This window comes from Narcine bancroftii, chromosome 1, assembly GCF_036971445.1.
Source record: "Narcine bancroftii isolate sNarBan1 chromosome 1, sNarBan1.hap1, whole genome shotgun sequence".
NCBI lineage: Eukaryota > Metazoa > Chordata > Chondrichthyes > Torpediniformes > Narcinidae > Narcine > Narcine bancroftii.
The window spans coordinates 129,707,103-129,733,538 of record NC_091469.1 but is presented as its reverse complement, the minus strand read 5'-3'; the positions used below and the strand labels follow the sequence as shown (position 1 = coordinate 129,733,538).

Here is a 26,436-nt window from a genome sequence, read left to right as displayed (position 1 = left end):
TCTATAGGATCTCTACTGAGAGTGTCCTGGCCGGCTGCATCACAGTAGGATACAGTTGCTGCAGAGAAATGGAGCTCAATCTACAGGACCATAAGGGTGGCAGAGATGATCTCTGAAATCTCCCCCCCCCCCCCCCCCCCCACCACCACCACCACCACCTATTGACGTGATCGACTGGGATCATTGTCTGAAGAGGGCAGGCAAAATCATTGAGGACCTCTTCCACCCTGCACACAGCATCTTTCAGCTGCTCCCATCGAGGAAGGGATACAGGAGTATCAGAGCCAGCACCACCAGGTTGAGGAACAGCTTCTTCCCACAGGCAGTGAGAATGCTGAAAGACCAAATGAACTACTCACATGAACCATCTGAGACTCTCACTGGTACAAACCAACATTCATTTATTTTTATAGAAAAAATACTTGTCCTTCATATGTATTATTTGTCTGTATGCGTGTTATGTCTGGTTGTATGTCTGCATGTTTTTGCAGCAAGGACTAGAGAATGCTATTTCGCTGGGTTGCCCTTGTACAATCAGATGAAAATAAACTTGACCTCCTCAAATTCCTGAGGCGCTGACATGGTTTCTTCACAATGACATTAGTATGATGGGTCCATGAAAGGTCCTGAGAGATAGTAACTCCTGGGAATTTTAATTTGCTCACCCTCTCCACCTCTGATCCCTCAATGTTCGCTCCCATCCTAAAATTTACAATCAGCTCATAGTTTCTGAGACATCGAGTGCAAGGTTATTGTTAGTACATAGTCATGGAGTTCTAGAATTATACAGCAAGGAACAGGCCTTTTGGTCCAATGCATCAATGCCAACTAAGTTGGCATTCTGGGCCAGCAATTTACCTGCAAATGGACCTCTTATTCTCATTTAGTTCTGATGACCGCATTACCAATCCTAATTGTTTTCAGTAAAAACACAATGCTGGAGAAACTCAGCAGGTCAAACCGTGTACTTTATATAGCAAAGATAAAGGGAATGAGGATGGTCCCAAAAGCAAGAGGTGGATAAGGGAGGGAGGCCACAGCAGCGAGGAGGAGGGATGATATCTTTATCTTCACTATATAAATACACTGTTTGACCTGCTGAATTTTTCCAGTATTGTGATTTTACTTCAACCACAGTGTCTGCAGATTTTTGAGTTTTACTTCTTAATAAGTTTTTTTCACTCGGGTTATTTAACATATTGTTCTTCAATTCATCTCAAGTCAGGAGAAAAGAGTAATATGGAAACACAAGCAATACAGATTCCAGAATCTTGAGAGAACAAGAAGAAATTGGAGGTCAGGCAGCATCCATGGAGACAAATTGTTAGTCATTGTTTTGGGTCAGGATCCCTCGGGGAGATGGCAAGCATAAAAAGGTTGGGGGGGGGAGCAAGAGATAATAGGCTACAGGGATAAGATACAGGACAAATGAAGGTGGGAGATGAGAAGTGACATGTAAGGGGGTAGGTGGTGGGGGGGGGAGGAGGCGGGTTGAAAGAAAAATGAGAATGGAAGCATGTCAGATAGAAAAAGTGGAACTGGATCATAGGTTAGGTTCAAGGCTACTCTGGAGGAAGAATAAATACACTATTCCTTCAGCTTATGTTTGGTCTCGCCCTGCCAATTGATGAGGCTTCGAACAAACACGTCTTCACAGAAATGTTGAAACCTATTAAAATGACTGGCAACCGGGAGCTTCATCCTGCATCCAAAGAACAGAGCTGACGCTCAGAAACAAAATCAACACACTCCACATCCCTGCAAAATACTTCTGGCTTAAAATCAGTTCATCTGAAGGAAAATTCTATCTAATAAATTGTTTGTGAAGTGGCAAATAACATGATCTATTGCTATGACAAAAAGTATGCACTTAGTGCTCCCTCTGGAGTTTGCACAACATTTTAGATTATCTGTTGGCATCCAGCTATTGTACTTATCTTAATAGCTGAGAATAACAGCAACATGTTTGTATGAGAAGGACGTGGAATGCAAGGTCACTGCCATCAATATTTCAGCCTTCACACAGAAAAACAAACATGCTTTCATTGTTAATCATTAAAGGGAGCTGAAAAATGTTCAGTGCAAAGTATTTGATGTTTCACATCCTACTTTCCATATATAAAATAATGGGCTATTTCAAATATCTGTAACTGAGAAAATATTTTATATAGGATAATTATGTTTTTGATATTCCAAAATCCTTGTGACTGGACGTGTATCGGTTAACTGCATTTTCCGGATATCTGAGAAATGGCTTTAAGCAGGCCCAGTTTAAGCAGCAGAATGCTTGTATCGGCCATCTTTGAACCTGACACCTCCCCACTGCTGCCGCCGAACCCTAACCCTGCTCTGATCCCGGCTCAAAAGCATCAACATAATACTTGAATCAGTCGTTAAAACAACAATAAGAAGGTTTTTCAAGCATGAAATAAAGTTTAATTCTTGTACGAGAGCTCCATTGGATTCACAATGCCCCTAACAGTGCATTAGAGTCCCACTTGAGTACACGAGCTCTGATGGATTCAAAATGGCGCTAACATGGTTTCTCGTAAAATCTCTAACCTGCAAATATCTAAAGAAAATGGAAATTAGGAAGATTAATTTTATGTGCTTAAAAGTCATAAAACAGCTGTCTACAAATAAATCAAAAATGAAGTGATTCCATTTTCTCTCCATTTATGATAAACACGTTCAAGGGAAGATGGAAGATAAAATAAATTATTAATAATTGGAATGGATAAAGAAAAATTTTTCAGTTCAAAACATTGCCTGAATTGAAACCAAACTCATAACAAATTTTTGACAATCGAACTGCCATTAATGTATTTGCCTTTACCAAAGAGAATGGAAGGGAAGCATCAAGTAGTGGAACCAGAGCAAATTTGTTAAAACCTTTCGGCTCCATGGATGACCATTCTGGGCAGTCCAATTTATGTATGTAATGAATCCAGAAAATAATATATTTAATATTAATAGCCCAATAATAATATGTCAGGTTAGACAAAGCAAAGCCCCCATCTAGTTTTGATTTTTGTAAATGAGATTTATTCAACCTTGGACTCTTGTTGTTCAAAACATATGAAGAGATAATAGGTTTAACCGAGTCAAAAAATGTATTTGGTATAAAAATCAGAATCGGCTGGAATAAATATAAAAATGTAGGCACAACATTCATTTTGATGACGTTAATTAAACCAACAAGCGACAAAGAAAAGTTACTATTTTTCCATTCTCCCATGATAGTAATTTTACTGACTTATTTTTTCCAGTTAAATGCTTGTCAAAAGAGTTAATTAGGATTCATTTATGTATTAATTTCTAAAATACATTGCATTTCTATGAATAAAATTAAGAGTGCTTGGGAGAGTGAATTTCAAACTATTCTTCTAAGGATAAATGGACCAAGGGTTTAAAATTGGTCCATCCTTCTTCCATTTGTGCACATCATTCACTTATTCAAGATCATACATAAACCACATTTATCCAAAGATAAATTAGCTAAGATTATTCCTACTATCAACCTTTTATGTGACAGATGTTGTAATGGGGTTGCTTTCTTATTTCATATGTTTTGGTCCTGTTCAGCATTAGATTACTATTGGAAGGACATTTTTAATGCATGTTCCCATATTTTCTTGGTTATTATTTAACCTCATCCCATGACAGCTTTATTTGGTGTGATGATTGAGAACAGTTGAATATCAGTTTTGGATTGCCATGTGATAGCTTTTGCCATTTTAAAGGCGAGAAAATCTATTTTGCTAAGATGGAAGGACTCTATCCCTCCCAGTTATGCACAGTGGATGACTCAAACCTTATCATGCTTGAACTGGAGAAGATTAGATGTTGTGGTGGCCCATTCACTAAGCAAGCAAACTGGCTCCCAAAATGGCGGTTGCACGTCACCAGGGAGGCCAGCTCCCAAGATATACTGTCTTCTTCATTGAGGGGGATAAAGACCGTGTGTGGGAAGAGTCCTTTGTATGTACTGATGACATCATTTAAGTCGAGAGCAGCAAAAATGAGGGAAAATGGATATAAGCTTGTGCTGGAGACCCAAAAGAAAGTCTTGAGTAGAACTCCATAAGTGTCTGTCATTATTACTTTAGCTCATCGCTACGACATAATGCTTTGAAAACTGAAGTTATGTTTGTTAAAATGTGGCACAATTTATGGAATATTTTTATGTTTAATGAAAAATACAGTGGTTTACTATTTTGTATATAACATATGAAACATTTATAATTTCTTCCTGAACTTACTTACATATAAGGCAATTCACCAATGTACAGTTACTGTTACCCTTTGGTTGGTTTGAAGCATCCCAGCAGCTTTTTCTCTTTTTTTGTTTAGGGGCCATAGATTTAGGATCAGTTAGTTAGAGTTTTTTGGGTTTTTTTCTGCAGGAACAAGAGACATAATATTGAATTCTGTCTGCCTGTTTATTATTAGTTGCGATGTTCATTTTTATTCTAGGATACATTGTAATTACTTTGTACCTATACAACATATTTTTCTTGTTCTTACTCTTTTTGTTGCATGTATATAAATTCAATAAAAATTAAATAAATAATGGGGCTAATAGTACACGAGAGCTCTGTCTGATTCAAAATGGCGCCAACACCACGTCAGAGTCCCACTTGAGTACACGAGAGCACTGTTGGATTCAAAATGGCACTAACTGCATGTCAGGGTCCCACTTGAGTACACGAGAGTTCTGTTGGATTCAAAATTGCACTAACTGCACGTCAGAGTCCAACTTGAGTACACGAGAGTTCTGTTGGATTCAAAATGGCACTAACTGGACGTCAGAGTCCCATTTGAGTACACAAGAGCTCTGTTAGATTCAAAATGGCACTAACTGTGCGTCAGAGTCCCACTTGAGTACACAAGAGTTCTGTTGGATTCAAAATAGCACTAACAGCATGTCAGAGTCCAACTTGAGTACACGAGAGCTCTGTTGGCTTCAAAATGGCACTAACTGTGCGTCAGAGTCCCACTTGAGTACACGAGAGCTCTGTTGGATTCAAAATGGCACTAACTGCACGTCAGAGTCCCACTTGAGTACACGAGAGCTCTGTTGGCTTCAAAATGGCACTAACTGTGCGTCAGAGTCCCACTTGAGTACACGAGAGCTCTGTTGGATTCAAAATGGCACTAACTGCACGTCAGAGTCCCACTTGAGTACACGAGAGCTCTGTTGGCTTCAAAATGGCACTAACTGTGCGTCAGAGTCCCACTTGAGTACACGAGAGCTCTGTTGGATTCAAAATGGCGCCAACACCATGTCAGAGTCGCACTTGAGTACACGAGAGCTCTGTTGGATTCAAAATAGCGCCAAAAGTGCATCAGTGTCCCACTTGAGCATATCAGTGCCGAAAATTTTGCCAGATAACTGAGAATTTCAGGTAAAGTGGTTTTCAGAAAAATCAGAAACGTACTGTATTCAACTCTTTGTCAACTGGATTTAACAACATCAGTTGTTTAAATCGATCGAGATATACTGTTGAAATCTGTTTCAAACATATTCTGGAACCACTTGGGAATTGGCACGTGTGACTTAATTAAATGTGACATTTCTAGAGAGCAGTCTACAGCTGGTGATATATTACCCTCACTGATGTGTGAACATAAAAACACTTCAGTCATAGAACTACTCGAGAAGGCATTAAATTCTGTTGCAGTCCATTAAATTTAGAAAATAAATGTGAAGCCACACAAATAAAAGAATACTCACCTCTTCACCTTATTCCAAAGGAAGTGATAATAAGTTGAGCAGCATGATTAGATTCCAAGAGATTGAGGAGTATATTGGAACAAATACCTAAACTTTTTTTAATTTAAAAAAAAATTGTAAATTACTTGTTTCTAAGAAGGAGGAGTAGGATGTAGATTGAGAGAGTGCATTTCAAAATATGGGCTCTCAGAAACTAAAGGCAGATCTGTCAATGGTGGGTTAATGTTGTTGGTATCAAATAAACGGAGGCTTTAGAGACCTGCAGCAGAGATAGGAAGCATGAAACAAGGGATGTTGCCAAAGAGAGGGTTGAGAATGTTACATTTTTATTTCCAGAGGACCATAACCTTATTCCCCATTACTTTTCCCTCCAGTCTTCCATCTGTCATTGCTATTAAGATGCAAATATTTTTGGACAGGAATGGTTAGCTCGGTGCTATTAGAGCACCAGTGACCCGGGTTCTCAACTATAAAGATATTTTTTTTTATAAGATTTAAACAGTATTGCAAATATATATGGTAACCTATGACCATGTCCTCCTTTGGAATGGTCACCCTATTTCTAAATCCAGTGGTGTCTGTAAAGAGTTTGAGTGTTCTCCCTGTGACCTGTGTGGGTTTTCCCAGGGTGCTCTGGTTTCCTCCTACCCTCCAAAAACGTACGAGATTGGTAGAGTAATTGAATGTAATTGGGAAGCTAGGGATAAAATGGTTGGGATCAGCTTCGATTGAGTTGTAAATAACAAATAAATAAATAGAAAGTAAATATATAAGTAGATAAATGCATACACAAATACAGTTAATAAATAAATTAAAAGTAAGTAAACAAATAAATAAATAAATAAATAGATGGACAAATGAGGCAGGCAAGGGAGTAGAGGGTACAAGACTAGCCTTACATCTACTCATAGATTTGTACAGGATGGAGCATCCAACCTGCAATTCTCTGCTGATGCCACCAAGACAGTGAATGTGCAAGTGAAATAGAACTATGCAACACAGACGTAGCTTAGCTTTTATCTTTTGCCTGATCATATTGCTAAAATCTTTATTAATTATTATTGTTATATGTGATGAACATGACAAGAAATAGTTTTGTGTGTCTGGTTAGATACAAACTATTCAATTCCCAATTTCTGTAACAACTTCATTGTTAGAGTTTAATCAATTTGTTCAATCGATTACAGAAGTTGAACTCCTGTACAAATCTATCCGGCTACCTACCCTCTGTTTTTCCTGGATGGATATATTCCCATCTTAATTTGTGGACGTTTTGTTTAAATGAAGCAAGTGACAACAAAAAGAAAGGTTGTATTAGTTTAATTAGCAACAGCCTTTAAACCGGAACGTTGTAAGGCAGTAGACATTGTCCATGTGGTGTGCTGTTAGCCAGAATCAGACACACACAAGGTAAAAACTGGACAACAGGCTTTAATCGGCAAAGACACATCAGAGCAGGTCTGGCTGTACTGCTGTAAACTCTAAGTGAGGCTTCGGAGGGCCGGCTCAGGCTTATATCCCGGAGGGTGATTGACACCCGACTGGGTGGGGCTTGATCCATTCAGGTTGGCTGATTGACAGCGGCCAGGTGTTGTTCTGTTTCCCCCATACTCTCCTGCAGGTACAGAGGTTGCCCCCTGCAGTAGGCTGGTGGTGTACCACCACAGTCCACAAAGGTACCTTTGGCCCAGATGACCGCACCAAACATGATGGCAAATCTATTCCCTGCAAATACATGGATCCATCTAGAAACCACTGAAACATTGCTATCGCATCTACTTCCACCATCACTGCTGGCTAGTCACCTTTGTGTAATAAAACACACCAGCATTCCCCACACTGCTCTCACTATCCTCCGTGTCTTTTGCCTTTGTGAAAATCAATGCAAGGTACTCATTTAGTACCTTGCCCACTTCCTCTGACTCCAAGCATAAATTTCCACCTTTATTCTTGAATTATAAAGAGAAATTGGGACAGTCTTCTCAATGGGATAAAAGGCATGTGTGTATGTGTGCTAGAATGAACAAAAAGTATGTGATTGACCATCAGTGGTCATTGGCAGGTTAATAGGGTGGTGAAAAAGGTAGTCAGGAAACTTTCCTTTACTAGCCAAGCAAATCAAGCAAAATCAGGAAGTTAATGCTTGAATATTATACCATTTGTTAAGCCACAGCTCAAGGACAACATACTGTCCTGGTTTATCACCTGACAGGAAAGGTCCACTGGAAAAGGTGCAATGAAAATTTGAAAAAGTTGCCCGGGAATTTTAGTTACTGAGGGCCTGGCTTGCTTCTTAGATCAGGGGAGGCAGAAGTGAGACTTAATTTAGTACAAGATTGCAACAAATGTAGATCTAGAAGATACTGACATTCAAAGATGTGGGCCAATTCATGGATAGGAAAGCCTGAGAAGGATATTGCCCAAATGCAGGCAAATGGAACTAGACCAGAATGCCAACTTGGTCAGCATGGATGAATTGGGGCAAAGGGCCTGTTCCCTACTGTTTGACCCAAAATAGGAGTGTATAAATTTAAAATAACTGGTATAAGTAGAGAAGAGGAAAAAGAGGTTTTTTTTTAAACATAGAGTATGGAATTCAGTATTTGATAAGGTACTGAGGGCAAACATTCTCAGCACATTTAAACAGTACTTGGATACTTTTGAAAATAAAAATGACTGAGGTGACAATGGATCTTTTATTACCCACTCAAACAACGATGTTTCAGTTTAATGTTTTATTATCAAAACTTTCTCTCTGATGCTTGTAACTGTGCATGTCGCAAGATTCTTATTTTAAATGTGAAAAAAAACTTTGCAGTGTTGTGAGCGAGCACAGCGAAGAGACTGAAACAACAGGCTGTGAGCTCCGGTATCACAACTGCTTTCATTTGAATCTCGCGCTGCAGCCTTTGAGCCCCATCTCGTTCCGCCCCCAACATCCTGACACAAGCACATACGTGACCTTTTGGCCTGGACTGGAAGAGATGTTTGCGCATTGCCATCCTTGCTGCTGCTGCCCTGCTGACCATGCGTGACAATTGGGGCTGATTCGCTGCTACAAGAATGTGCATTGCCACACAACACATTTCCCCCCCCCACCCCCCCCAACCCAGCACCGATGCCTTTAGAAAGCATCGCAGGGGAGGCGTGCTGTTTTGGTGGCCAACTGCTACACACTGGTGGGGAAGACTGTACTGGCTGGGACAAGTCCACATGCACTGGTTTTAAATGGTCCAGCGTGAATAACTCCTCTTTGCCCCCAATGTCAAGGGTGAATGTTGAAGCTTTTCTGATTAGCACCCTGTATGGACCCTTATAAGGTCATTGAAGGGGAGTCCTATGTGTACCTCTGCGCACTAACACATACTCACCGGAAGAAAAGTCTGGGGAAGTAGTTGTAAGGTGGTTTACCGTGTCATGATGGCGTGGGCAGTGCAATGGAGTCCAGTTTGTCAAGGCAGTGTCAGGATTGTGCTTGGTTGCTTGGGGGAGGAATTGTCCAGAAACTGCAATGGTCTCTCCATAGACCAGTTTGGCTAAGGAGGTCCCGAGGTCAACCTTGGGCACTGCGAATGCCCAGTAGAACCCATGGCAGCTCGTCCACCCAATTGGGCGTGCCATCAACACCGGTTTGAGGTGGTGGTGGAAACACTCGACCAGTCCATTGGTTTGAATGTGGTAAGTCATGGAACAGTGCAGTTGGGTGCCCAGGAGTCTGGAGAATTGTGTCTGCAGGGTGGAAGTGAATTGTGCTCCCCAGTCAGTGGTAACCTCTGCCGGGACACTAAAATGGGAGTAAAGCCCTGGCGCATGTTTTTGTGGAGGTGTCCAGGATGGGTATGGCCTTTGGCCAGTGAGTGAATCTGTCCATCACTGTGAGTAGGTAGCAGGATACCTGGTAGCAGGGGTCCGACTCTATCTAGATGGATGTGTTTGAACCTTCGGGTTTGGGCGTCAAACTGTTGAGTTCGTGCCTGGTGTGCTGCTGAATCTTGGACGTCTGGCAGTCTATGCAGTTCTTCGCCCACTTCGTGACCTGTTTATGCAGGCCATGCCAAACAAATTTCGCAGATAGTAGATACACTGTTGTGCAGATGGAGGGGTGCGTTAAGCCGTGGATTGTCGAAAACTGTTCTCCTCCACAGTGCAGGGATGACAGGGTGGGTCTTGTCAGTGGAAACATCGCAGAGAAGTGGAGTGCCGTCGGCATCAAGTGGGAGGTCTTAGATCTACAGCCCCGTGATTGCTGTTCTGAGGCTGAGTGTCTCGCGATCATTCTGCTGTGCCTGTGCCAGATCATGGTGATCAATAGCCCTGTGCAGCGCGTTGACTGTAGGCCTGGAAAGCACGTCGACAATGATGTTTTGCTTTCTGGAAAGGTGCCGGATAACAGTGGTGAATTCTGCTGTCGGGCAGACCACGGGTCGGAGGACTTTGCGAAGGCAAAAGTAAGTGGCTTGTGGTCGGTGTAGACTGTGAACGGGTGCCCTTCCAGGAAGTAATGGAAATGGCGGACAGCCAGGTAGAGGGCGAGTAGTTCTCTGTCGAATGTGCTGTACTTCAATTTGGGTGGTCGCAGGTGTCCACTGAAGAAAGTGAGGGATGCCATGAGTCATCAATAAACTGTTCCAGGACAGCACCCATGGCCATGTTGGATGTGTCAACGGTGAGAGCTGTTGATGCATCCATCCATGGGTGGACCAGCATCGTAGTGTGGGCTAGGGCTTCTTTAATCTGTTTGAATGCACTGTGTGCCCCCTCTGTCTATTCAAGCTCCTTCGACAAGCCCAACATTAATGTGAAGAGAGGGCTGAATCTTGACTGCCACAGGATGAACCTGTGGTAAAAATTAACCATATCCACAAATTCCTCAAGATCCTTCAGTGTCATTGGTTTGGAAAACCGTCAGATGGCATTGACTTTGTCTGGTAAGGGGTGGAGCTGGCTGAGGTGATCTTGTGGCCCAGAAAGTTTATTTCCATGAGGCCGACTGGCACTCTCTGGATCTATGGTGAGGCCGGACTGTGCAAGGTGAGTGAATAGCTGACAGAGGTGCGTCATGTGTCCCGCAGGCGAACAGCTGGCTACCAGGATTTTGTCAAGGTAGATGAAAAGGAAAGGCAAGTCTCTCCTGACCGCATCCATGAGGTCCTGAAAAGTCTGTGCCACATTTTTCAAACCAAATGGCATGCATAGAAATGTGAAGAGACCAAACAGAGTGATGATAGCGGCCTTTTTGATGTCATCGCGGTGTACGGGGATCTGATGGTATCCCAAGATTAAATTGACTTTGGAGAAAAGCTTTCCACTGTGAAGATTCACTGCAAAATCCTGAATATGGGGAATTGGGTAGTGGTCCGGTGTCACTGCGTCTTTGAGCCACCTGTAATTGCCACAGGGCCTCCAGCTGCCATTGGACTTAGGCACCAAGTGGAAGCCCATGGACTATCAGAATGAAGGATGATGCCCAGCTCCTCCATATGCCTAAACTCTACCTTGGCGAGGTTGAGTTTGTCTGGGGCCAGGCAGCAGGCCCGTGAATGCAATGGTGGACCAGTGGTAGCAATATGGTGTTGGATGCCATGTTTGGGCATGGTTGCCCTGGACTGTGGGTGCAAAATGGAGGGAAAGTCTGCAAGGAGTTGGCCATTCTGTTTGGTCTCCAAAGAAATGAGCTGGGTGGATGGTTCCTCTGCTGAGGGGAACTGTGTGGAAAGTCTGGACATTGATTAATCGCTTGTCCTGGAGAGCAACAAGTAGAGAGTCAGCCCAGAGGAAATCTGCACTGAGCAGGGGTTTGTCGACCGAAGCCAAAGTGAAGGACCACTGGAATCTGCCTTTTCCCAAAATTTCAGATGGCGGTGTTATTGGCAGCCCAAAGGGAAGGACATCTCAAGTGCCGTAGGGGGTATGATGCTACATCCCCATGTCCACTAGGAACTTGCGGTCTGTGATGCTGTCCCAGACGTGGAGAAGGCTATTTGGTTAGCCAGCTGCCACAGCCGCTAGTGGTGCCTGGCCATATAGTTTCCTGGTGATAGAAACATCATTTGGGATCGGGCATCTCTGTCCTCTGACGGGGAGAGGCCTGCTCATGTGGTGGACTAGACTTGGGTATTGTTCTTAGTGGAGGCCACGAAACACAGTTGATGGAGTCTGTGGCTTCATGTTTTGAATGGTAGAGAATATCCACCTGTGCCACAACTTCCTGCGTGGGTTGCTGAAGTTTGCATTGGCCAAGAGGAGTCTGATGTCCTCAGGCATCTGTTTGAGGAATGCTTGCTCGAACATGAGGCAGGGTTTGTGCCCTTCCACCAGCATGAGCATTTCATCCATAAGGGCAGAGGGGGCCCTATTGCCTAGGCCATCCAAGTGCAGGTTCCTGGCCGCTTGCTCGCTCTTGCTGTGAGAGACCGTACTTGCTTATAAGGAGGTTTTCAGAGTCATGTATTTACCTTCCTTTGGCGGCGCTTGAATGAGGCCATCAATTCATGAGGCAGCTTCCTGGTCGAGCGAGCTGATGACATAGAAGTATCTCGTTGAATAGAAGGTTATCTGTTTGATCTGGAACTGGGCCTTTGCTGAGCCGAACCAAGTGCGGGGTCTCTTCATCCAGAAAGTTGGCAGCTTCAATGGAGTGGTGCCTACAGCAGCTTGTTCCATTGTGTCATGTCTTCAGGACATGGAGACTCATCTGGGGTCACCAATGTAATGTGTCGTGAGCGAGCACAGCGAAGAGACTGAGACAACAGGTCGTGAGTAATGGTATCACAACTGCTTTAATTCGAATCTCACCCTGCAGCCTTTAAGCATCATCTCATTCTGCCCCCAATGTCCCGATGCTTGAGTCCTGAAGACCCAAAGAGACAGTCTCGCGATGCCCTCCTTGCCACGGCTGCCCTGCTGACCGCGCGTGACAAGCATGTGCATCGCCACAGCAGAACCTTTTAACTTAGAGACAAAATAATGCCATTATTACCACTGCTGACACTTATATTCGACACTTACTCCTTATGAAGAAAGAGGGTTTGTAAAATCAACGGCATTGTGCCAGGCATAGTTTTTGAAACATTATACCCACCATCGATTTCATACCTCTGAGCACAATTATCACATTCCTAGTTCCGATCCCAGGTATTGAAATGCCCAAACTTTCTTTGGAAATACCAGTAACAGATTTAGCAGAATTGTGAATACAGCTGAAAAAAAATTGGCAATCCCCAATCTCCAAATGGGTGTTTGCCAGGAATTTTCTCCATGCAATTAAACATTGCCCTTGTCTGGAAGTCCAGAGGTGGGTTGTGAATGTCTGTGGTTTTGCCAGCTCTTACCCTGGGAGATTTCCCTTTCAAACCTAATGGTGTGGTATCAACAAAGCTATTTATGAAAACAAAGAAAATCTGCAAGTGAGAAAAGTAATTAATAATGTTTACATAAATTAACTTAAATGTATTTCATTGTTTGTAAGTGCTTTCTAGTGTTAAGCGACTTAATTTTTAACTTCTAACTACATCTTAACTGTCAGCAAACAGAGAAATATTCAACTCTTTGAGAGTGGGTTCAGTCTGGGAACTATCATGGGCATTTTGCGGTACTCGGCACTGGACGTAGTTTTGCTGGGAGCCAGATTGCTAGAGTAAGCTTGAGCCATGAAACCACTTCAAGGGAAAAGAAGGTTTAATGGAGTGAATTTGAAACACCAAGCCATAATGGGCAATGGGTGACCACGTGCTGTTAAATAGGAATAGCATGAAAAGGTAAAACATGAAAATCTGTAGACACTGTAGTTGAAATGAAAACACACAAAGCTGGAGAAACTCAGCAGGTCAAGCAGTGTCCTTTATATAGCAAAGGTAAAAATACATAACCGATGTTTCAGGCTTGAGCTCTTCATCAAAGTATGGAAAAATGTTGGCTGGCGTCCAAGCAAAAGAGTAAGGGGGTGGGGGGGGAAGGTGTGGTCACAACAGCAGGAGGTGATAAATGAAGAAGGGAAAGAGGGGACAGCAACGATTAAGGGGAAGAGGGATGGCTAGGTGAAGGAAGGGGAATGGAGGGAGGAGAACTGGAAAGGTGAAGAGAAGGAGAGAGGGGGACAGGAAGGAGGGAGGGGGAACAGGTTAACGGAAACCAGAAAAGTCGACGTTAATGCCATCTGGTGAGAAAGTGCCCAGATGGAAAATCAGGCTTTGTTCCACTAATTTGCAGGTGGCCATGGTGGAATAGTACATAAGGTCATGGACAGACATAGGAGTATGTGAGTGTGACACAGAACTGACATTTCATAGAGAGGTACTTGGTCAGCATGGGTGTAATGGGGGAAAGGGCATGCTCCTGTACTGTATGACTCTACAGAGAGGTGATTGGTGGGATGAGCTGCCTCATCCCTCAGATTCAAGCCAAATGTTTTGTCACATCCTGATAAACCCTATCCCTAATAAAAGGGCTAACACACCAACAATTATTTTTATCTCATTGACAAAAATTGTCCTGATATGTACACAGTGGAATGCTAATTGAGGAATATTTAAAGACTATGGGATTAACAAGAGAACGTGATTGGACATAGTGCCTCCACGAGGAAACAAGCACAGGCATGAGAGAAACACAAGAGACTGCCAATGCAGTAATCTTCAGCAAAAAAAACTTCAGGAGGAACTCAACAAGTCAGTCAACATCTACAGATGCAAAGGGATACTTGAAGTTTCAGGTCGAGATACTGCATCGGACCACGATATAGAGGGGAGATAGCCGGTATAATGAAGTGAAGGAGATTGATGAGGCAGGAGCTGGTAGGTATTAGATGGAAGCAGGAGAGAAGGTGGACAACCAATACCTTTTCCCCCCAGGCAACAATAGTAAATAGCAGTGGACATCTGTTTAAAGAGAGTGGAGGAAAGTTATGTGGAAACACCAGAGGCAATTATTTTACACAGAGTGCTGGATGCCTGGAATGCATTGCTGGGAGTGATGAGGAGACTGGTACAATAGGGATGTTTAAAAGACTCTTAGACACATGGATGTAAGAAAAATGTAGGGTTATGGGTGTGAAGTAGGGAAGAATTAGATTGTTGTGAAGTAGCTTTACATTGGCCAGCATGACATTGTGAGCCAAAGAGCCTGTGCTGTGCTGAAATGTGCTATGTTCTCGGAGGGAGATGGAAATTATGGGTAGATGGAGCCAGCTGGAGTGGGAAGAGTTTTTTTAAAAAAGGGTTAAATGGCTGGCATTGTATGTTTAAAATATCATTGGTTTTGTATTAGTTATAATATTCCTAATTGAAACTGAAGACTTGTAACAAAGAATGCATCTTTAGGTCTGTAACATATACGCTGTGTAGTGACATGGTGAGTGGAGCAGTCATTTTGATGCTATGAGAGCACCAGTGTCCCTGGTTCAAATCTTGCAATGTCTGCAAGGATGATCTGCAAGGCTTTTCTCTGAGGACTCTCGTCTCCTCCCACTCTCCAAAACCGCACAATGTTGGTAGGTATAATTGGGTGGCATGTTTTTTGTGAGCCAGAAGAGCCTTTCACTATACTGCGTTTATTTTTTTTTAAATTAAATTCGCTGGGCATCACATTTTGAACGACACCAGCTCTTTTGCTCTCCTCACTCAACCAGTCTCGATTGGCCCAGCTTGGTTGGAGCAGTAGATTGAAGGATATGCTGGATCATGAACATAGAATATCCAGCCCAGAATGTTGTAAACCTACTCCACCACAATCTAACCCTTCCCTACCACACACCCATAACCCTCTATTTTTCTGACGTTATCGTTGGTGATGCAGAGCATTTCTGCAGCTGCACCTCACACAAGGCCAGATCTGTTCTGAATCTATTCTCTTTTGCATTGTCTCATAGCAGGATGAATGGTGCCCTCAATGTGACAAAGGGAATTTGTCTCCAGGACTAGGTGTCAGTTATTCCCATCAATGTTTTCATGGACAAGCATCAAAGACACCAATTTTGTAAATTTACCACTTAGCACTATAGATCCCCCCAAATATTAGATATCATGTATTTTGAAATTAGAGGATGCATGGTGTCCTTTTATTTCTTATCTTCATATGATGTAAATATTTCTGATGTGATTCAGATGTATATATTCTTCCACATGAGATATAGTTTTACCTTTTTTGATTTACGGTAGGAACCAAGAACTACAAAATATATGTATCCCTCAGGATAAGCTGCTCAGCTGTTTTTGTTTATAGTTTTTTTTAATATTAGAGTAGGTTAGGTGTGTTTTTTTATACAATACTGATTTCTTTTCATTTTCACCCATTGCAGTGGAGGGGGGATTGAGTTTATACTGTTTGAAGCTTTAATTAATATCTATACATATGTGATACTATATTTTCAGCTTCATTCCCTTTACTTAATTGTATTGTATTTCCTATAAAGACCAATAAAAAGGATTGGAAAAAAAAGACACTAGAGATCCTGTTGATCACATGCAGACAGTCCATTCTGTCATGAAGAAGTATAATAATGTACAATGGTATACAGATTCATAAACTGCTTTGTCCAGATGCTGAACAAGTTTCATAATTATTCTGGCTATGCCCAACTCACCTGAGTGAAATTATTAAATCACACCTGCTTATCAAGGTCTTTTCAGAGTTCAGTCAACACCGAAATGAACAAAAACTAATCTATGCATTAAATGGTCATGGTTATTTGCAAAATAACATGAAGCTCATTGAACAATAAATAACGGTCTCAAGCAATTGACTCCAGTGCATTTTATGTTCCTTTTGAATAGCAATGAAATTAATTTCCATTTAGTCACAGAAATGTATCCAAAAGCATAATTACAACCACAAAGCAGATACAAGATATGAGATACAAGAGATCCAGGAGGATCCGAGCCAGCACCACCAGGCTGAGGAACAGCTTCTTCCCACAGGCAGTGAGAATGCGGAACGACCAAAGGAACTGCTCTCACTAACCTATCTAACTATTGGAAACTCTCATATGTACAAAACAATATTTATTTATTTGTATACTTGTCCTGCACGTGTTTGTCTGTATGTGTTAGGTCTGGTTGTGTGTCTGCATGTTTTGCTCCCAGGTCCGGAGCACCCTGTTGTGTTGGGTTTTACTTTTTTACTTGTACAATAGATGGCAATAAACTTGACTTGAAAGCATTATGAGCTTGCTGGCAGACCTTTGTTTCAGTCTTTAAAAGAAATGTAGAAGCAAGTGCCTATTTATAACTTCAGTGTAAATTTGCATGATGCCTCTATTGATCTTTTGAACATGCACTGTTGGAAGCCCCATATATTTGATCTATTAATTTAAATATTTATCGTGACTTTTACCGTTGATCCTCAGCTTATCAGACTAACCTACAGTCCCAACATGCTTCTGTGTAAAATCTTCAATAATCAGGACTCCAAACAAAACCATATCTATGTAATATATATCACATAAGTGCTGGAGAAACTCAGCAGGTCACACAGCATCCTGTGTGAGATGATCCTGAATGAGATGAACTAAATAAATTGAGCTTTGGTCTTAGGATTGTTGTGTGATTCCGTGACGATGCCTTTCCAAATGGCCAATCCTGATAAATAACATGAACAAAATTACACCATTTATATCATGGGGATTATTAAGATTTAAATTTGCAATCCAAAATATTACATCTTTCTTTTCGTTGCTAGCCTTAGAATTCAGGACAAAATTGAATCTGCCAATCATGGAACATTGACGTATTTGACAAAACTTGGATTTCAGCTTGTGAGCATTGGCTCCTGTCTTGTGAAGTACAAGGAATCATTGTGTGGATTATTATTCTGCAGCACAGAGTACGTTTTGTGCTTTGCAGGTTATTCTGTTCACCATTGCTATATACAGCTGGTTCAGATGGATCTGTTGTAAACCACCACTGTTTTGAAAAAGTAATATGCACAGTTTTCCATTTTTAACACCATGTTAATTCTAATATTGGTCAGCCTCTTATGCAATATACTTCCACTTTAATACTTACTTATATAATCTTACTTATAATGTGAACTATTTTGTAACTACATAAGAATACACCCTTCTCACTGTAGTAGCTGTATGTAACTGTATAGTGCATGTGAACAGTTTCCTGAGATGGTGGAAGACATCAGTAAGTGAAGTCTCTTCGGTTATTTGAATCTCGCATCTCTAAGTTATTGAAGAAGCCTCTCGAGTAATACAAGAATAAAATAACACTGACGATTCCCATAGATAATATATTCTCCATAAATTGTCTCAACCTGAAATATTAACTGACCATTTCTATCCATAGATGTTGCCTGACACACTGAGTCCCTCCAGATTCTCTTTGCTCATGGCTTCAGAATTTGCAGCTTTTTTCTCAAAAAAAAATATATATATTTAATTTCGCAATGACTGTGTGTGATGGTCACTATTCCAAAAGAAAATATACTCACTTACATGTTAAGCCTTAAAGGCACGGCAGCTTTTGTTGACTTGAGTTCCCTCCTGGTCGCAAAGTATCATTAAGAATAGAAATTGACTTGGAAAACTTCCATATGATGGCCTATTATGTTACCTGAAAAGAAAGAATTGTGTCATTAAAGATTAATGGTTTTAAGGCAGTCTTTTGCATCCATACACTGAGCAGGAGACTGTACTCCCATGTTATTAGGCCTTTAAATTTGCACCTGGGTCTGAAATTCCAGAGTGGGGGAGCAGAAATTTCCCAATTAATAAAAGAAATCATTGCCCAACGCAATCCTTTTACAAAAAAAAAGCCAATACAAAATCATGGGAGAAATCGACAGTTCTCTTAAAAATCTTTGGTTTCTAACAGTGGCAGACCAAATAGTTTCACGTGCTATTTAAAGTTAACATAAATATTTAAGAGAAAGGGTACATCACCAGAGTAGTCTTTCAGCAAATTTAAAGGCTCATCAGCAACTTCAAAGCAAGTGGCTTTGAGAGTATCATCAAAGCCATGAAGGAAATTTTAATTGCACAATTAAGCTAACAGCTCTGTGCACTGCATCAGCAAGATTTCAGTCAGGTCAGGTTTAATTGCTAAGGGTTTGAGCTAAATGAGAGGAGATCCCCTTGGTTTTATATGCGCCCATTCACTTTATTAAAAATAATCATCTATTTCTGCGTTAGCACACGTTAATAACCAAATATTATTAAAACTCGGAGAAATACAGCAAAGCAACAGTCCCTTAGGGTCACTGAGTCGACATTGACCAACAAGCATCCATCTTTACATTAAACCTATCCTAAATTATTTTTTTCAACTCTCTCACAGATTCTCACACTGACAGATACATTTGAAGCAAATTACAGTGGCCATTTAACCTCCATATGTTCTTGGAGAACGGAAAGAAGCTGAAGCATCCAGAGGAAATCCAGTGTCAAAGGGAGTATGTGCATACTCACACAGCTAGTTCTGAAGACCAAGATCAAACCCAGGTCACTGGACCTGGCTGGAGCTTTACTGGTTGCACCATTCTGCCATCCATTGTGCCCACTTGCATGAAATTCTAGGTGTCACACAAACTCAAGTATCTCATACAACTAATTTCGCAATTCAATACAAATCTCTTCAAAGAAACATCTGAGAACTCCTGAAGACCCTCACCCTGTGTCACTCTGTCAAAGCAATATAAGCCACGATTTCTCTGTAACATAGAGATTTTTAAAATACTAATTTTGGGCGGCAGAGTTTGCATAGTGGTTAGCAAAATGCTGTTACTGTGCCAGAGACTGGGACTGGAGTTCGAAATCCATGCTGTCTGTAAGAAGTTTGTACATTCTCTCCATATCTGTGTGAGTTTCCTCCAGGTGCTCTGGTTTCCTCCCACCATTCAAAACATACCAGGGGAGTAGGTCAATTGGGTATAATTGGGTGGCGTGGGCTCGGAGGCCGAAAGTGCCTGTAACTGTGCTTTATTTCTAAATTTAAAAAAATTAAAATTTCTAATTTAATTTTATTTAAATTGTAGTAGGTTTTAGAACGAAATGACCAAAGATCAGTGATATTAATTGCATTAGATTGATATCTTGGAGTTCCACAATCTATGGAATTTAATTCTGTTAAATTTTTTTCAATTATTTCCCTTCTTAGATTCTCACTTCCTATATCTTTTGTTACGAGCCCAAAGGACCCCAAAACCCAGCAGCAACTCACCAAGACAAATGGTTGCTTTTCTTTTCTTTGGCTTGGCTTCGCAGATGAAGATTTATGGAGGGGTATGACCACGTCTGCTGCAGGCTCATTGGTGACTGACAAGTCCGATGCGGGACAGGCAGACATGGTTGCAGTGGTTGCAAGGGAAAATTGGTTGGTTGGGGTTGGGTGTTGGGTTTTTCCTCCTTTGTCTTTTGTCAGTGAGGTGGGCTCTGCGGTCTTCTTCAAAGAAGGTTGCTGCTCGCCGAAATGTGAGGCACCATAATGCACGGTTTGAGGCGATATCAGCCCACTGGCGGTGGTCAATGTGGCAGGCACCAAGAGATTTCTTTAAGCAGTCCTTGTACCTCTTCTTTGGTGCACCTCTGTCTTGGTGGCCAGTGGAGAGCTCGCCATATAACACGATCTTGGGAAGGCGATGGTCCTCCATTCTGGAGACGTGACCCACCCAGCGCAGTTGGATCTTCAGCAGCGTGGATTCGATGCTTGCGGACTCTGCCAGCTCGAGTACTTCGATGTTGGTGATGAAGTCACTCCAATGAATGTTGAGGATGGAGCAGAGACAGCGCTGATGGAAGCGTTCTAGGAGCCGTAGGTGATGCCGGTAGAGGACCCATGATTCGGAGCCAAACAGGAGCGTGGGTATGACAACGGCTCTGTACACGCTGATCTTTGTGTGTTTCTTCAGGTGGTTGTTTTTCCAGACTCTTTTGTGTAGTCTTCCAAAGGCGCTATTTGCCTTGGCGAGTCTGTTGTCTTTGTCGATCCTTGCATCAGATGAAATGGTGCAGCTGAGGTAGGTAAACTGGTTGACCGATTTGAGTTTGTGTGCCCGATGGAGATGTGGCGGTGCTGGTAGTCATGGTGGGGAGCTGGCTGATGGAGGACCTCAGTTTTCTTCAGGCTGACTTCCAGGCCAAACATTTTGGCAGTTTCCGCAAAACAGGACGTCAAAAGTTGCTTTTAATTTTCTTTAAGCATAATAACAAGATCAATCTTTAACTTATTATTATTAACTTAGCCTAACTTAACCCCCTTCTAATTCTAAGCACACATGTAAGTAATGTGCATATGTTCAGGAAAGTTCTTTGTTTCACAGTCCAATCATTCACTTCTCACTTCTCCAAGTTCAGGCAATTCTCATATTGTGCACAGAATTTAACATTTATGAATCTTAACCAGGCTCTGCTGCTTAAAGTTAAATGGTTACTCCACAGGAAGGTTCTTGTTGGTTTCAGAGAAATATTTGTTACTCATTGGACACACACAAACTGATATCTTCCAATCAGTTACTTCAGTGTCTTGCTGAAGAAACTTGCCCCATCATGGGCTTTCCAAATGATAACCTCTTCTTCCAGGTCACTACAGAGTTCCTTTTGTTTCCCTTATTTCAGGAGAAACATTCTAGCCAGCCATTACTTCTTGTAAGGACTAGAAGGGTTTTGAACAGGCTGAAAGAATTCACAACTCATCTTCAAAATGGGGTCTTTCAACAAACCTGCCAGCTTGCCATTTTGCAGCCTCAACTGTTACTGTAGAACTGACCTCTCTCTCTCTCCAAAAGAGAAATCACCTGTTTGTTTATTCTCTCTCTGCTTATAAAAAACCACATGACTTCTTCTAGGGATCCAAACCCAATAGTCAAAAGATCTTATCAGCATCTGTGAGTCTGGACTTCATTGCCATACACAAAAGATCAGGATTCTTCATTGCTTCTGCAAAGTCAACCAGAGCCTCAACATCTAACTTCACGAAGTTCTTGCATTTTAAATGAGATGTCTTTTGTGAGGTGTTACTCTGTGAAGTATAACCTACACTAAACCCCCACGATCTATCTCTTTTAAAGACATTTTTACCCATAACTATTCTAACATATCCCATTACTCTTTAAATAAATTAATCAATAACCTGATGGTAAAACATACTTTGATGATCAGTATACAATTTAGAAAACATTTTGGTTTATTGAGATTTTCTCTCTCTAGTCCTAATTTTTTCAAATTATTTATTTAAACCTTCCATGATTGATGTAAATTTTAAAGAATTGTATAGATTAGCCATTTAATGTTTTAAAGATTTATTTGTCAAGGTAAGTCTCAAGTCTTTTGAACAGTTATCAGTTAAAATATAGATGACCAAATACTCTTTTTTTTTGTTATTTACAGATTAGAGATTTTTAAAAATCTCAATTATATATATTTTCCAAAGAGTAATGATAAAAATGTAATAGATATAATTTTTAATTTACAATCTTTTTATAACGGTTCAGTATCTAACATCTATGGCATATTGTTGGGTATGAGAGAGCCTCCCTTAGATAAAATTTTAAAAGCCTGGGAAGAAGACTTGCAGCTTTTAATTTCTGAAGAAACTTGGAATATGGTTTTCAAACTGGTTAATACCTCATCTTTTTGTGCCACACACTCCTTCATACAATTTGAAGTGGTACACATGTCCAAAGTTAAATTAGTTCATTTTTATGCAGATGTATCTCCTCATTGTGCTGTTGCCGGAGTCTTGAGAAATACTGGAAAGAAGTATTTCAAACCTTTTCTGTGCTTTTTAAAGTTAATTTTAAGCCTAGTCCTTTAACTGACTTGTTTGGTATTGTTGGAGAGAGTGGCATAGTCTCAGCAGCATCTGATCTGCATGTATTAGCTTTTACTTCACTTCTGGCTAGGCGGGCAATGTTGCTCTGCTGGTAGGACACTGCTCCACCTACTCATGCTCAATAGTTATGTGATGTTATGACTCTTGAAATTTAGAAAAGATTACATGCTCAATCTCTGATTTTAATTTCAAATTTCAAATACTTTGTGGTTCCTTTTTCAATTATTTCCATAATCTTTGATTTGATATTAATTTAGAGGTATTGACCAATAAGGTCTTCTTTCTTTGGCTTGGCTTCGCGGACGAAGATTTATGGAGGGGGTAAAAAGTCCACGTCAGCTGCAGGCTCGTTTGTGGCTGACAAGTCCGATGCGGTACAGGCAGACACGGTTGCAGCGGTTGCAGGGGAAAATTGGTTGGTTGGGGTTGGGTGTTGGGTTTTTCCTCCTTTGCCTTTTGTCAGTGAGGTGGGCTCTGCGGTCTTCTTCAAAGGAGGTTGCTGCCCGCCAAACTTGAGGCGCCAAGATGCACGGTTTGAGGCGTTATCAGCCCACTGGCGGTGGTCAATGTGGCAGGCACCAAGAGATTTCTTTAGGCAGTCCTTGTACCTTTTCTTTGGTGCACCTCTGTCACGGTGGCCAGTGGAGAGCTCGCCATATAACACGATCTTGGGAAGGCGATGGTCCTCCATTCTGGAGACGTGACCCATCCAGCGCAGCTGGATCTTCAGCAGCGTGGACTCGATGCTGTCGACCTCTGCCATCTCGAGTACTTCGATGTTAGGGATGAAAGCGCTCCAATGAATGTTGAGGATGGAGCGGAGACAACGCTGGTGGAAGCGTTCTAGGAGCCGTAGGTGGTGCCGGTAGAGGACCCATGATTCGGAGCCGAACAGGAGTGTGGGTATGACAACGGCTCTGTATACGCTTATCTTTGTGAGGTTTTTCAGTTGGTTGTTTTTCCAGACTCTTTTGTGTAGTCTTCCAAAGGCGCTATTTGCCTTGGCGAGTCTGTTGTCTATCTCATTGTCGATCCTTGCATCTGATGAAATGGTGCAGCCGAGATAGGTAAACTGGTTCCCCATATCTCCATCGGGCACACAAAACTCAAAACGGTCAACCAGTTTACCTATCTCGGCTGCACTAATAAGGTATTTCATTACTTTAATAAGAAGTTATTTTTTTCTCTTTTTGCCAAAGAACTTCTTTCTTTGTAGTGGGTTTAGATTTTTTTAAATAATAAAATATTAGCATGTTGTTTGAGAATGTAGGGTACCTTGGATGTAATGCTATGATTTAAACTTCATGCATGTATTTTTCTTTTTTTTGTACTTTTAACATATATCCTTATGTACTCTATATTTTTCAAAGTGGAATTTCAATTTTAATGTCAATAAAAATATTGAAAAAGTTTAGATATTTTGGAGTTAAGGTTGTCAGAGAGATTTCAGTAAAATAATACCATGGTCTATTCACTTACAGAGTAGGTTAATGCAATTATGGAATAAAATATATCTTCAGGGATAAGATTAGATTGTGGGGGTTTAGGATTTTGTTTAGATCACACTTCACAAACAAACATCTCAGTTTACATTCCACAAGAGACATTAACATTTCAGAAGAGACATTAACATTTCACAAAAGACCTTTCATATAAAATGAAAGAGTTTTGCCTAAGCATAGACTTCATGTCTGCCAATGTCTTTACAGAAACCATGAAGAGTGCCTATGAAAACTTCACAAGTAGGTCTTAATAGGACTGATGTTGTAGAATTGAAATTATTGTCTTTAAAAGGAACAGATGTCCAGGCTCAGAAACTGATTAATCATTTACTGCTATTAAAACTGGTGCCAGTCGAAATCAGATGTTCCAAGAAAAGTCATGTGATTTTGCAAACAGAAAAAGAGAGAGAGAGTTGACTGCATTAGGTTCATTTGAAGATGGGTTTTGAGTTCTGAGTTCAGCATATTCTAAACCCTTGCAGTGACTTATAAGAAGATGTGGCTTGTTAGTATGTTTCTCCTGAAATGGGGGGGGTGGGGAAAGAATAACTATTTGTGATAACCTGGAAGAAGAGGTTATCTTTTGGAAAGTTTCTTTGGCAAGACATTGAAGAGGCTGATTAATCAGTTGATGTGCATGTCTAACGAACAATGAATATCTCTCTGAATACATACACTTTCCGGAACACATACACATCACATACACGTGTGGTTAGAATTAGAAGAGGGTTATGTTAAGTTAATAGTAATAAGTTAAATATTGATCTTATTATTACGTATGAAGAAAATTAAAAACCATTGTCTTGGTGAATTTCTGTTGCTGCTGGTTTTCGAGTCCTCTGGGCTCGTGTCGGAGTTATCCCAAATAGAAGGTGAATGTGAGAAAGTGGGTTAAAAGGAGATTTGTTTCTCAGGTTGGAGAAGTTCAATTGGGAGAAGATCAGCGTGGTAGAGTTGTTTTCTTCAGTACAGAAGAAGCAGAGGTAGGATCTAATTAAACTGTATAAACACATGAATTAGGAGCCACAGTTGGCTACCTGCCGCCTCAAACCTTTTCTGCCATTTAACATTGTGGCTGATCGGATTGTAATCTCAACTTTGTTCTCTTGTCTATCTATCGAAACCTTTTATCCCCTTGCATTTCAAAAATCTACCTCTTGTTACTGAGGATATCATGCTTGTTGGAACCACTCCATTGAATTTTTCATGCCATCTGGTGTGGCTACACTTTTACCAATTATGCACTCAGTATGCTCATCTAAATGAGATAAAATCTCATCTTTGTACCACTGGGTAGTGCTTAATTACTGTAGGGGCATGTAGATTCCCCTGATGCACTAACAATCATCTCGACATATGCGCTGTGAAATATTACATAGACTTGAAAGGAGCCAAGTGCCAAAAAAATGCAAATTGTTGTTTAGATCTTGTATACATGTATTTGTATAGACAGTGACACAATAATGAGAGTCAATGACACCTTGTGCGTGGCAGGTCATGTTTAACCATTCATACAATATTTCAAGGAGCTTGTTGAAGGAAGGGCTGCAGATGTTGTCTACGTGGACATTAGTAAGGCTTTAGACATGATCCCACATGGGTCAAGAAGGGTGAGTTGCTCGGTATTCCGGATGAGGTAGTATGTTAGGTTAGATATTGGCTTTGCAGGAGAAGAAAAATAGTTGTTGTGGATGCTTTCCTTTCTAACTGGAGGCCTGTGACTAGTGGTGTGTATCAGATATTAGTACTGGGACCATTGTTATTTGTCACTATATTGGTAATCTGGATGATAATGTGGTAAATTAGATCAGCAAGCTTGCAGATGACACAAGGATTGGAGGTGTAGTGGACATTGAGGAAGAGGGATCTGGGAATACTGATACTGTAGCGGTGGCTACACTGCTCCTCAATAACACACACACACAACCAGACGGGTTGAGCTCAGTGAGCAGACTAGTTTATTGCAGGCTGCTGGGCTGCACTTATACTCCCAACCCGGACCTGGCTCAGAACCGCGCTGGAGGGCGCTGACATCACCCGGGCATCACGTGGTCCCCCAGCGCGGGTTTCTGAGCCCCGTGCTGGAAGGAAGAGAAACCCCCCCAATGGTGCCATTTTGGCCAGCTGCACCGCTGCGTGGCTTACAAGCAGGGCCGGTTCACCTGCCTTGTGGTGAGCCACCACAATACATTATTCCCAGAGAGTGGTGCACCTGGGTTTAAGCATCTAGAGTATAGGGTGAGATTGGACAGATTAGGTCTTTATTCTTTGGAGCGTAGAAGGTTGAGAGGGGATTTGATAGAAGTATTTAAGATTATGAAAGGGATAGACAGAGTGGATGTGGATAGACTATTTCTGTTAAGAGGAGGAAAGATTAAAACAAGAGGACATGAGTTAAGAATTAAGGGGCAGAGGTTTAGAGGTAACA

The 26,436-nt window shown here is 41.3% G+C and overlaps 1 protein-coding gene across 1 annotated transcript in view; it reads right to left on the bottom strand.

The window, feature by feature from the left end:
* LOC138764018 (sorbin and SH3 domain-containing protein 2-like) overlaps positions 1 to 26,436 on the bottom strand; it is a 555,886-nt gene that overhangs the window by 459,664 nt on the left and 69,786 nt on the right. The window contains exon 2 of the mRNA XM_069939294.1: positions 18,174 to 18,291. The gene's annotated coding sequence lies outside the window, so the exon portion shown is untranslated. The remainder of the gene's footprint in view (positions 1 to 18,173; positions 18,292 to 26,436) is intronic.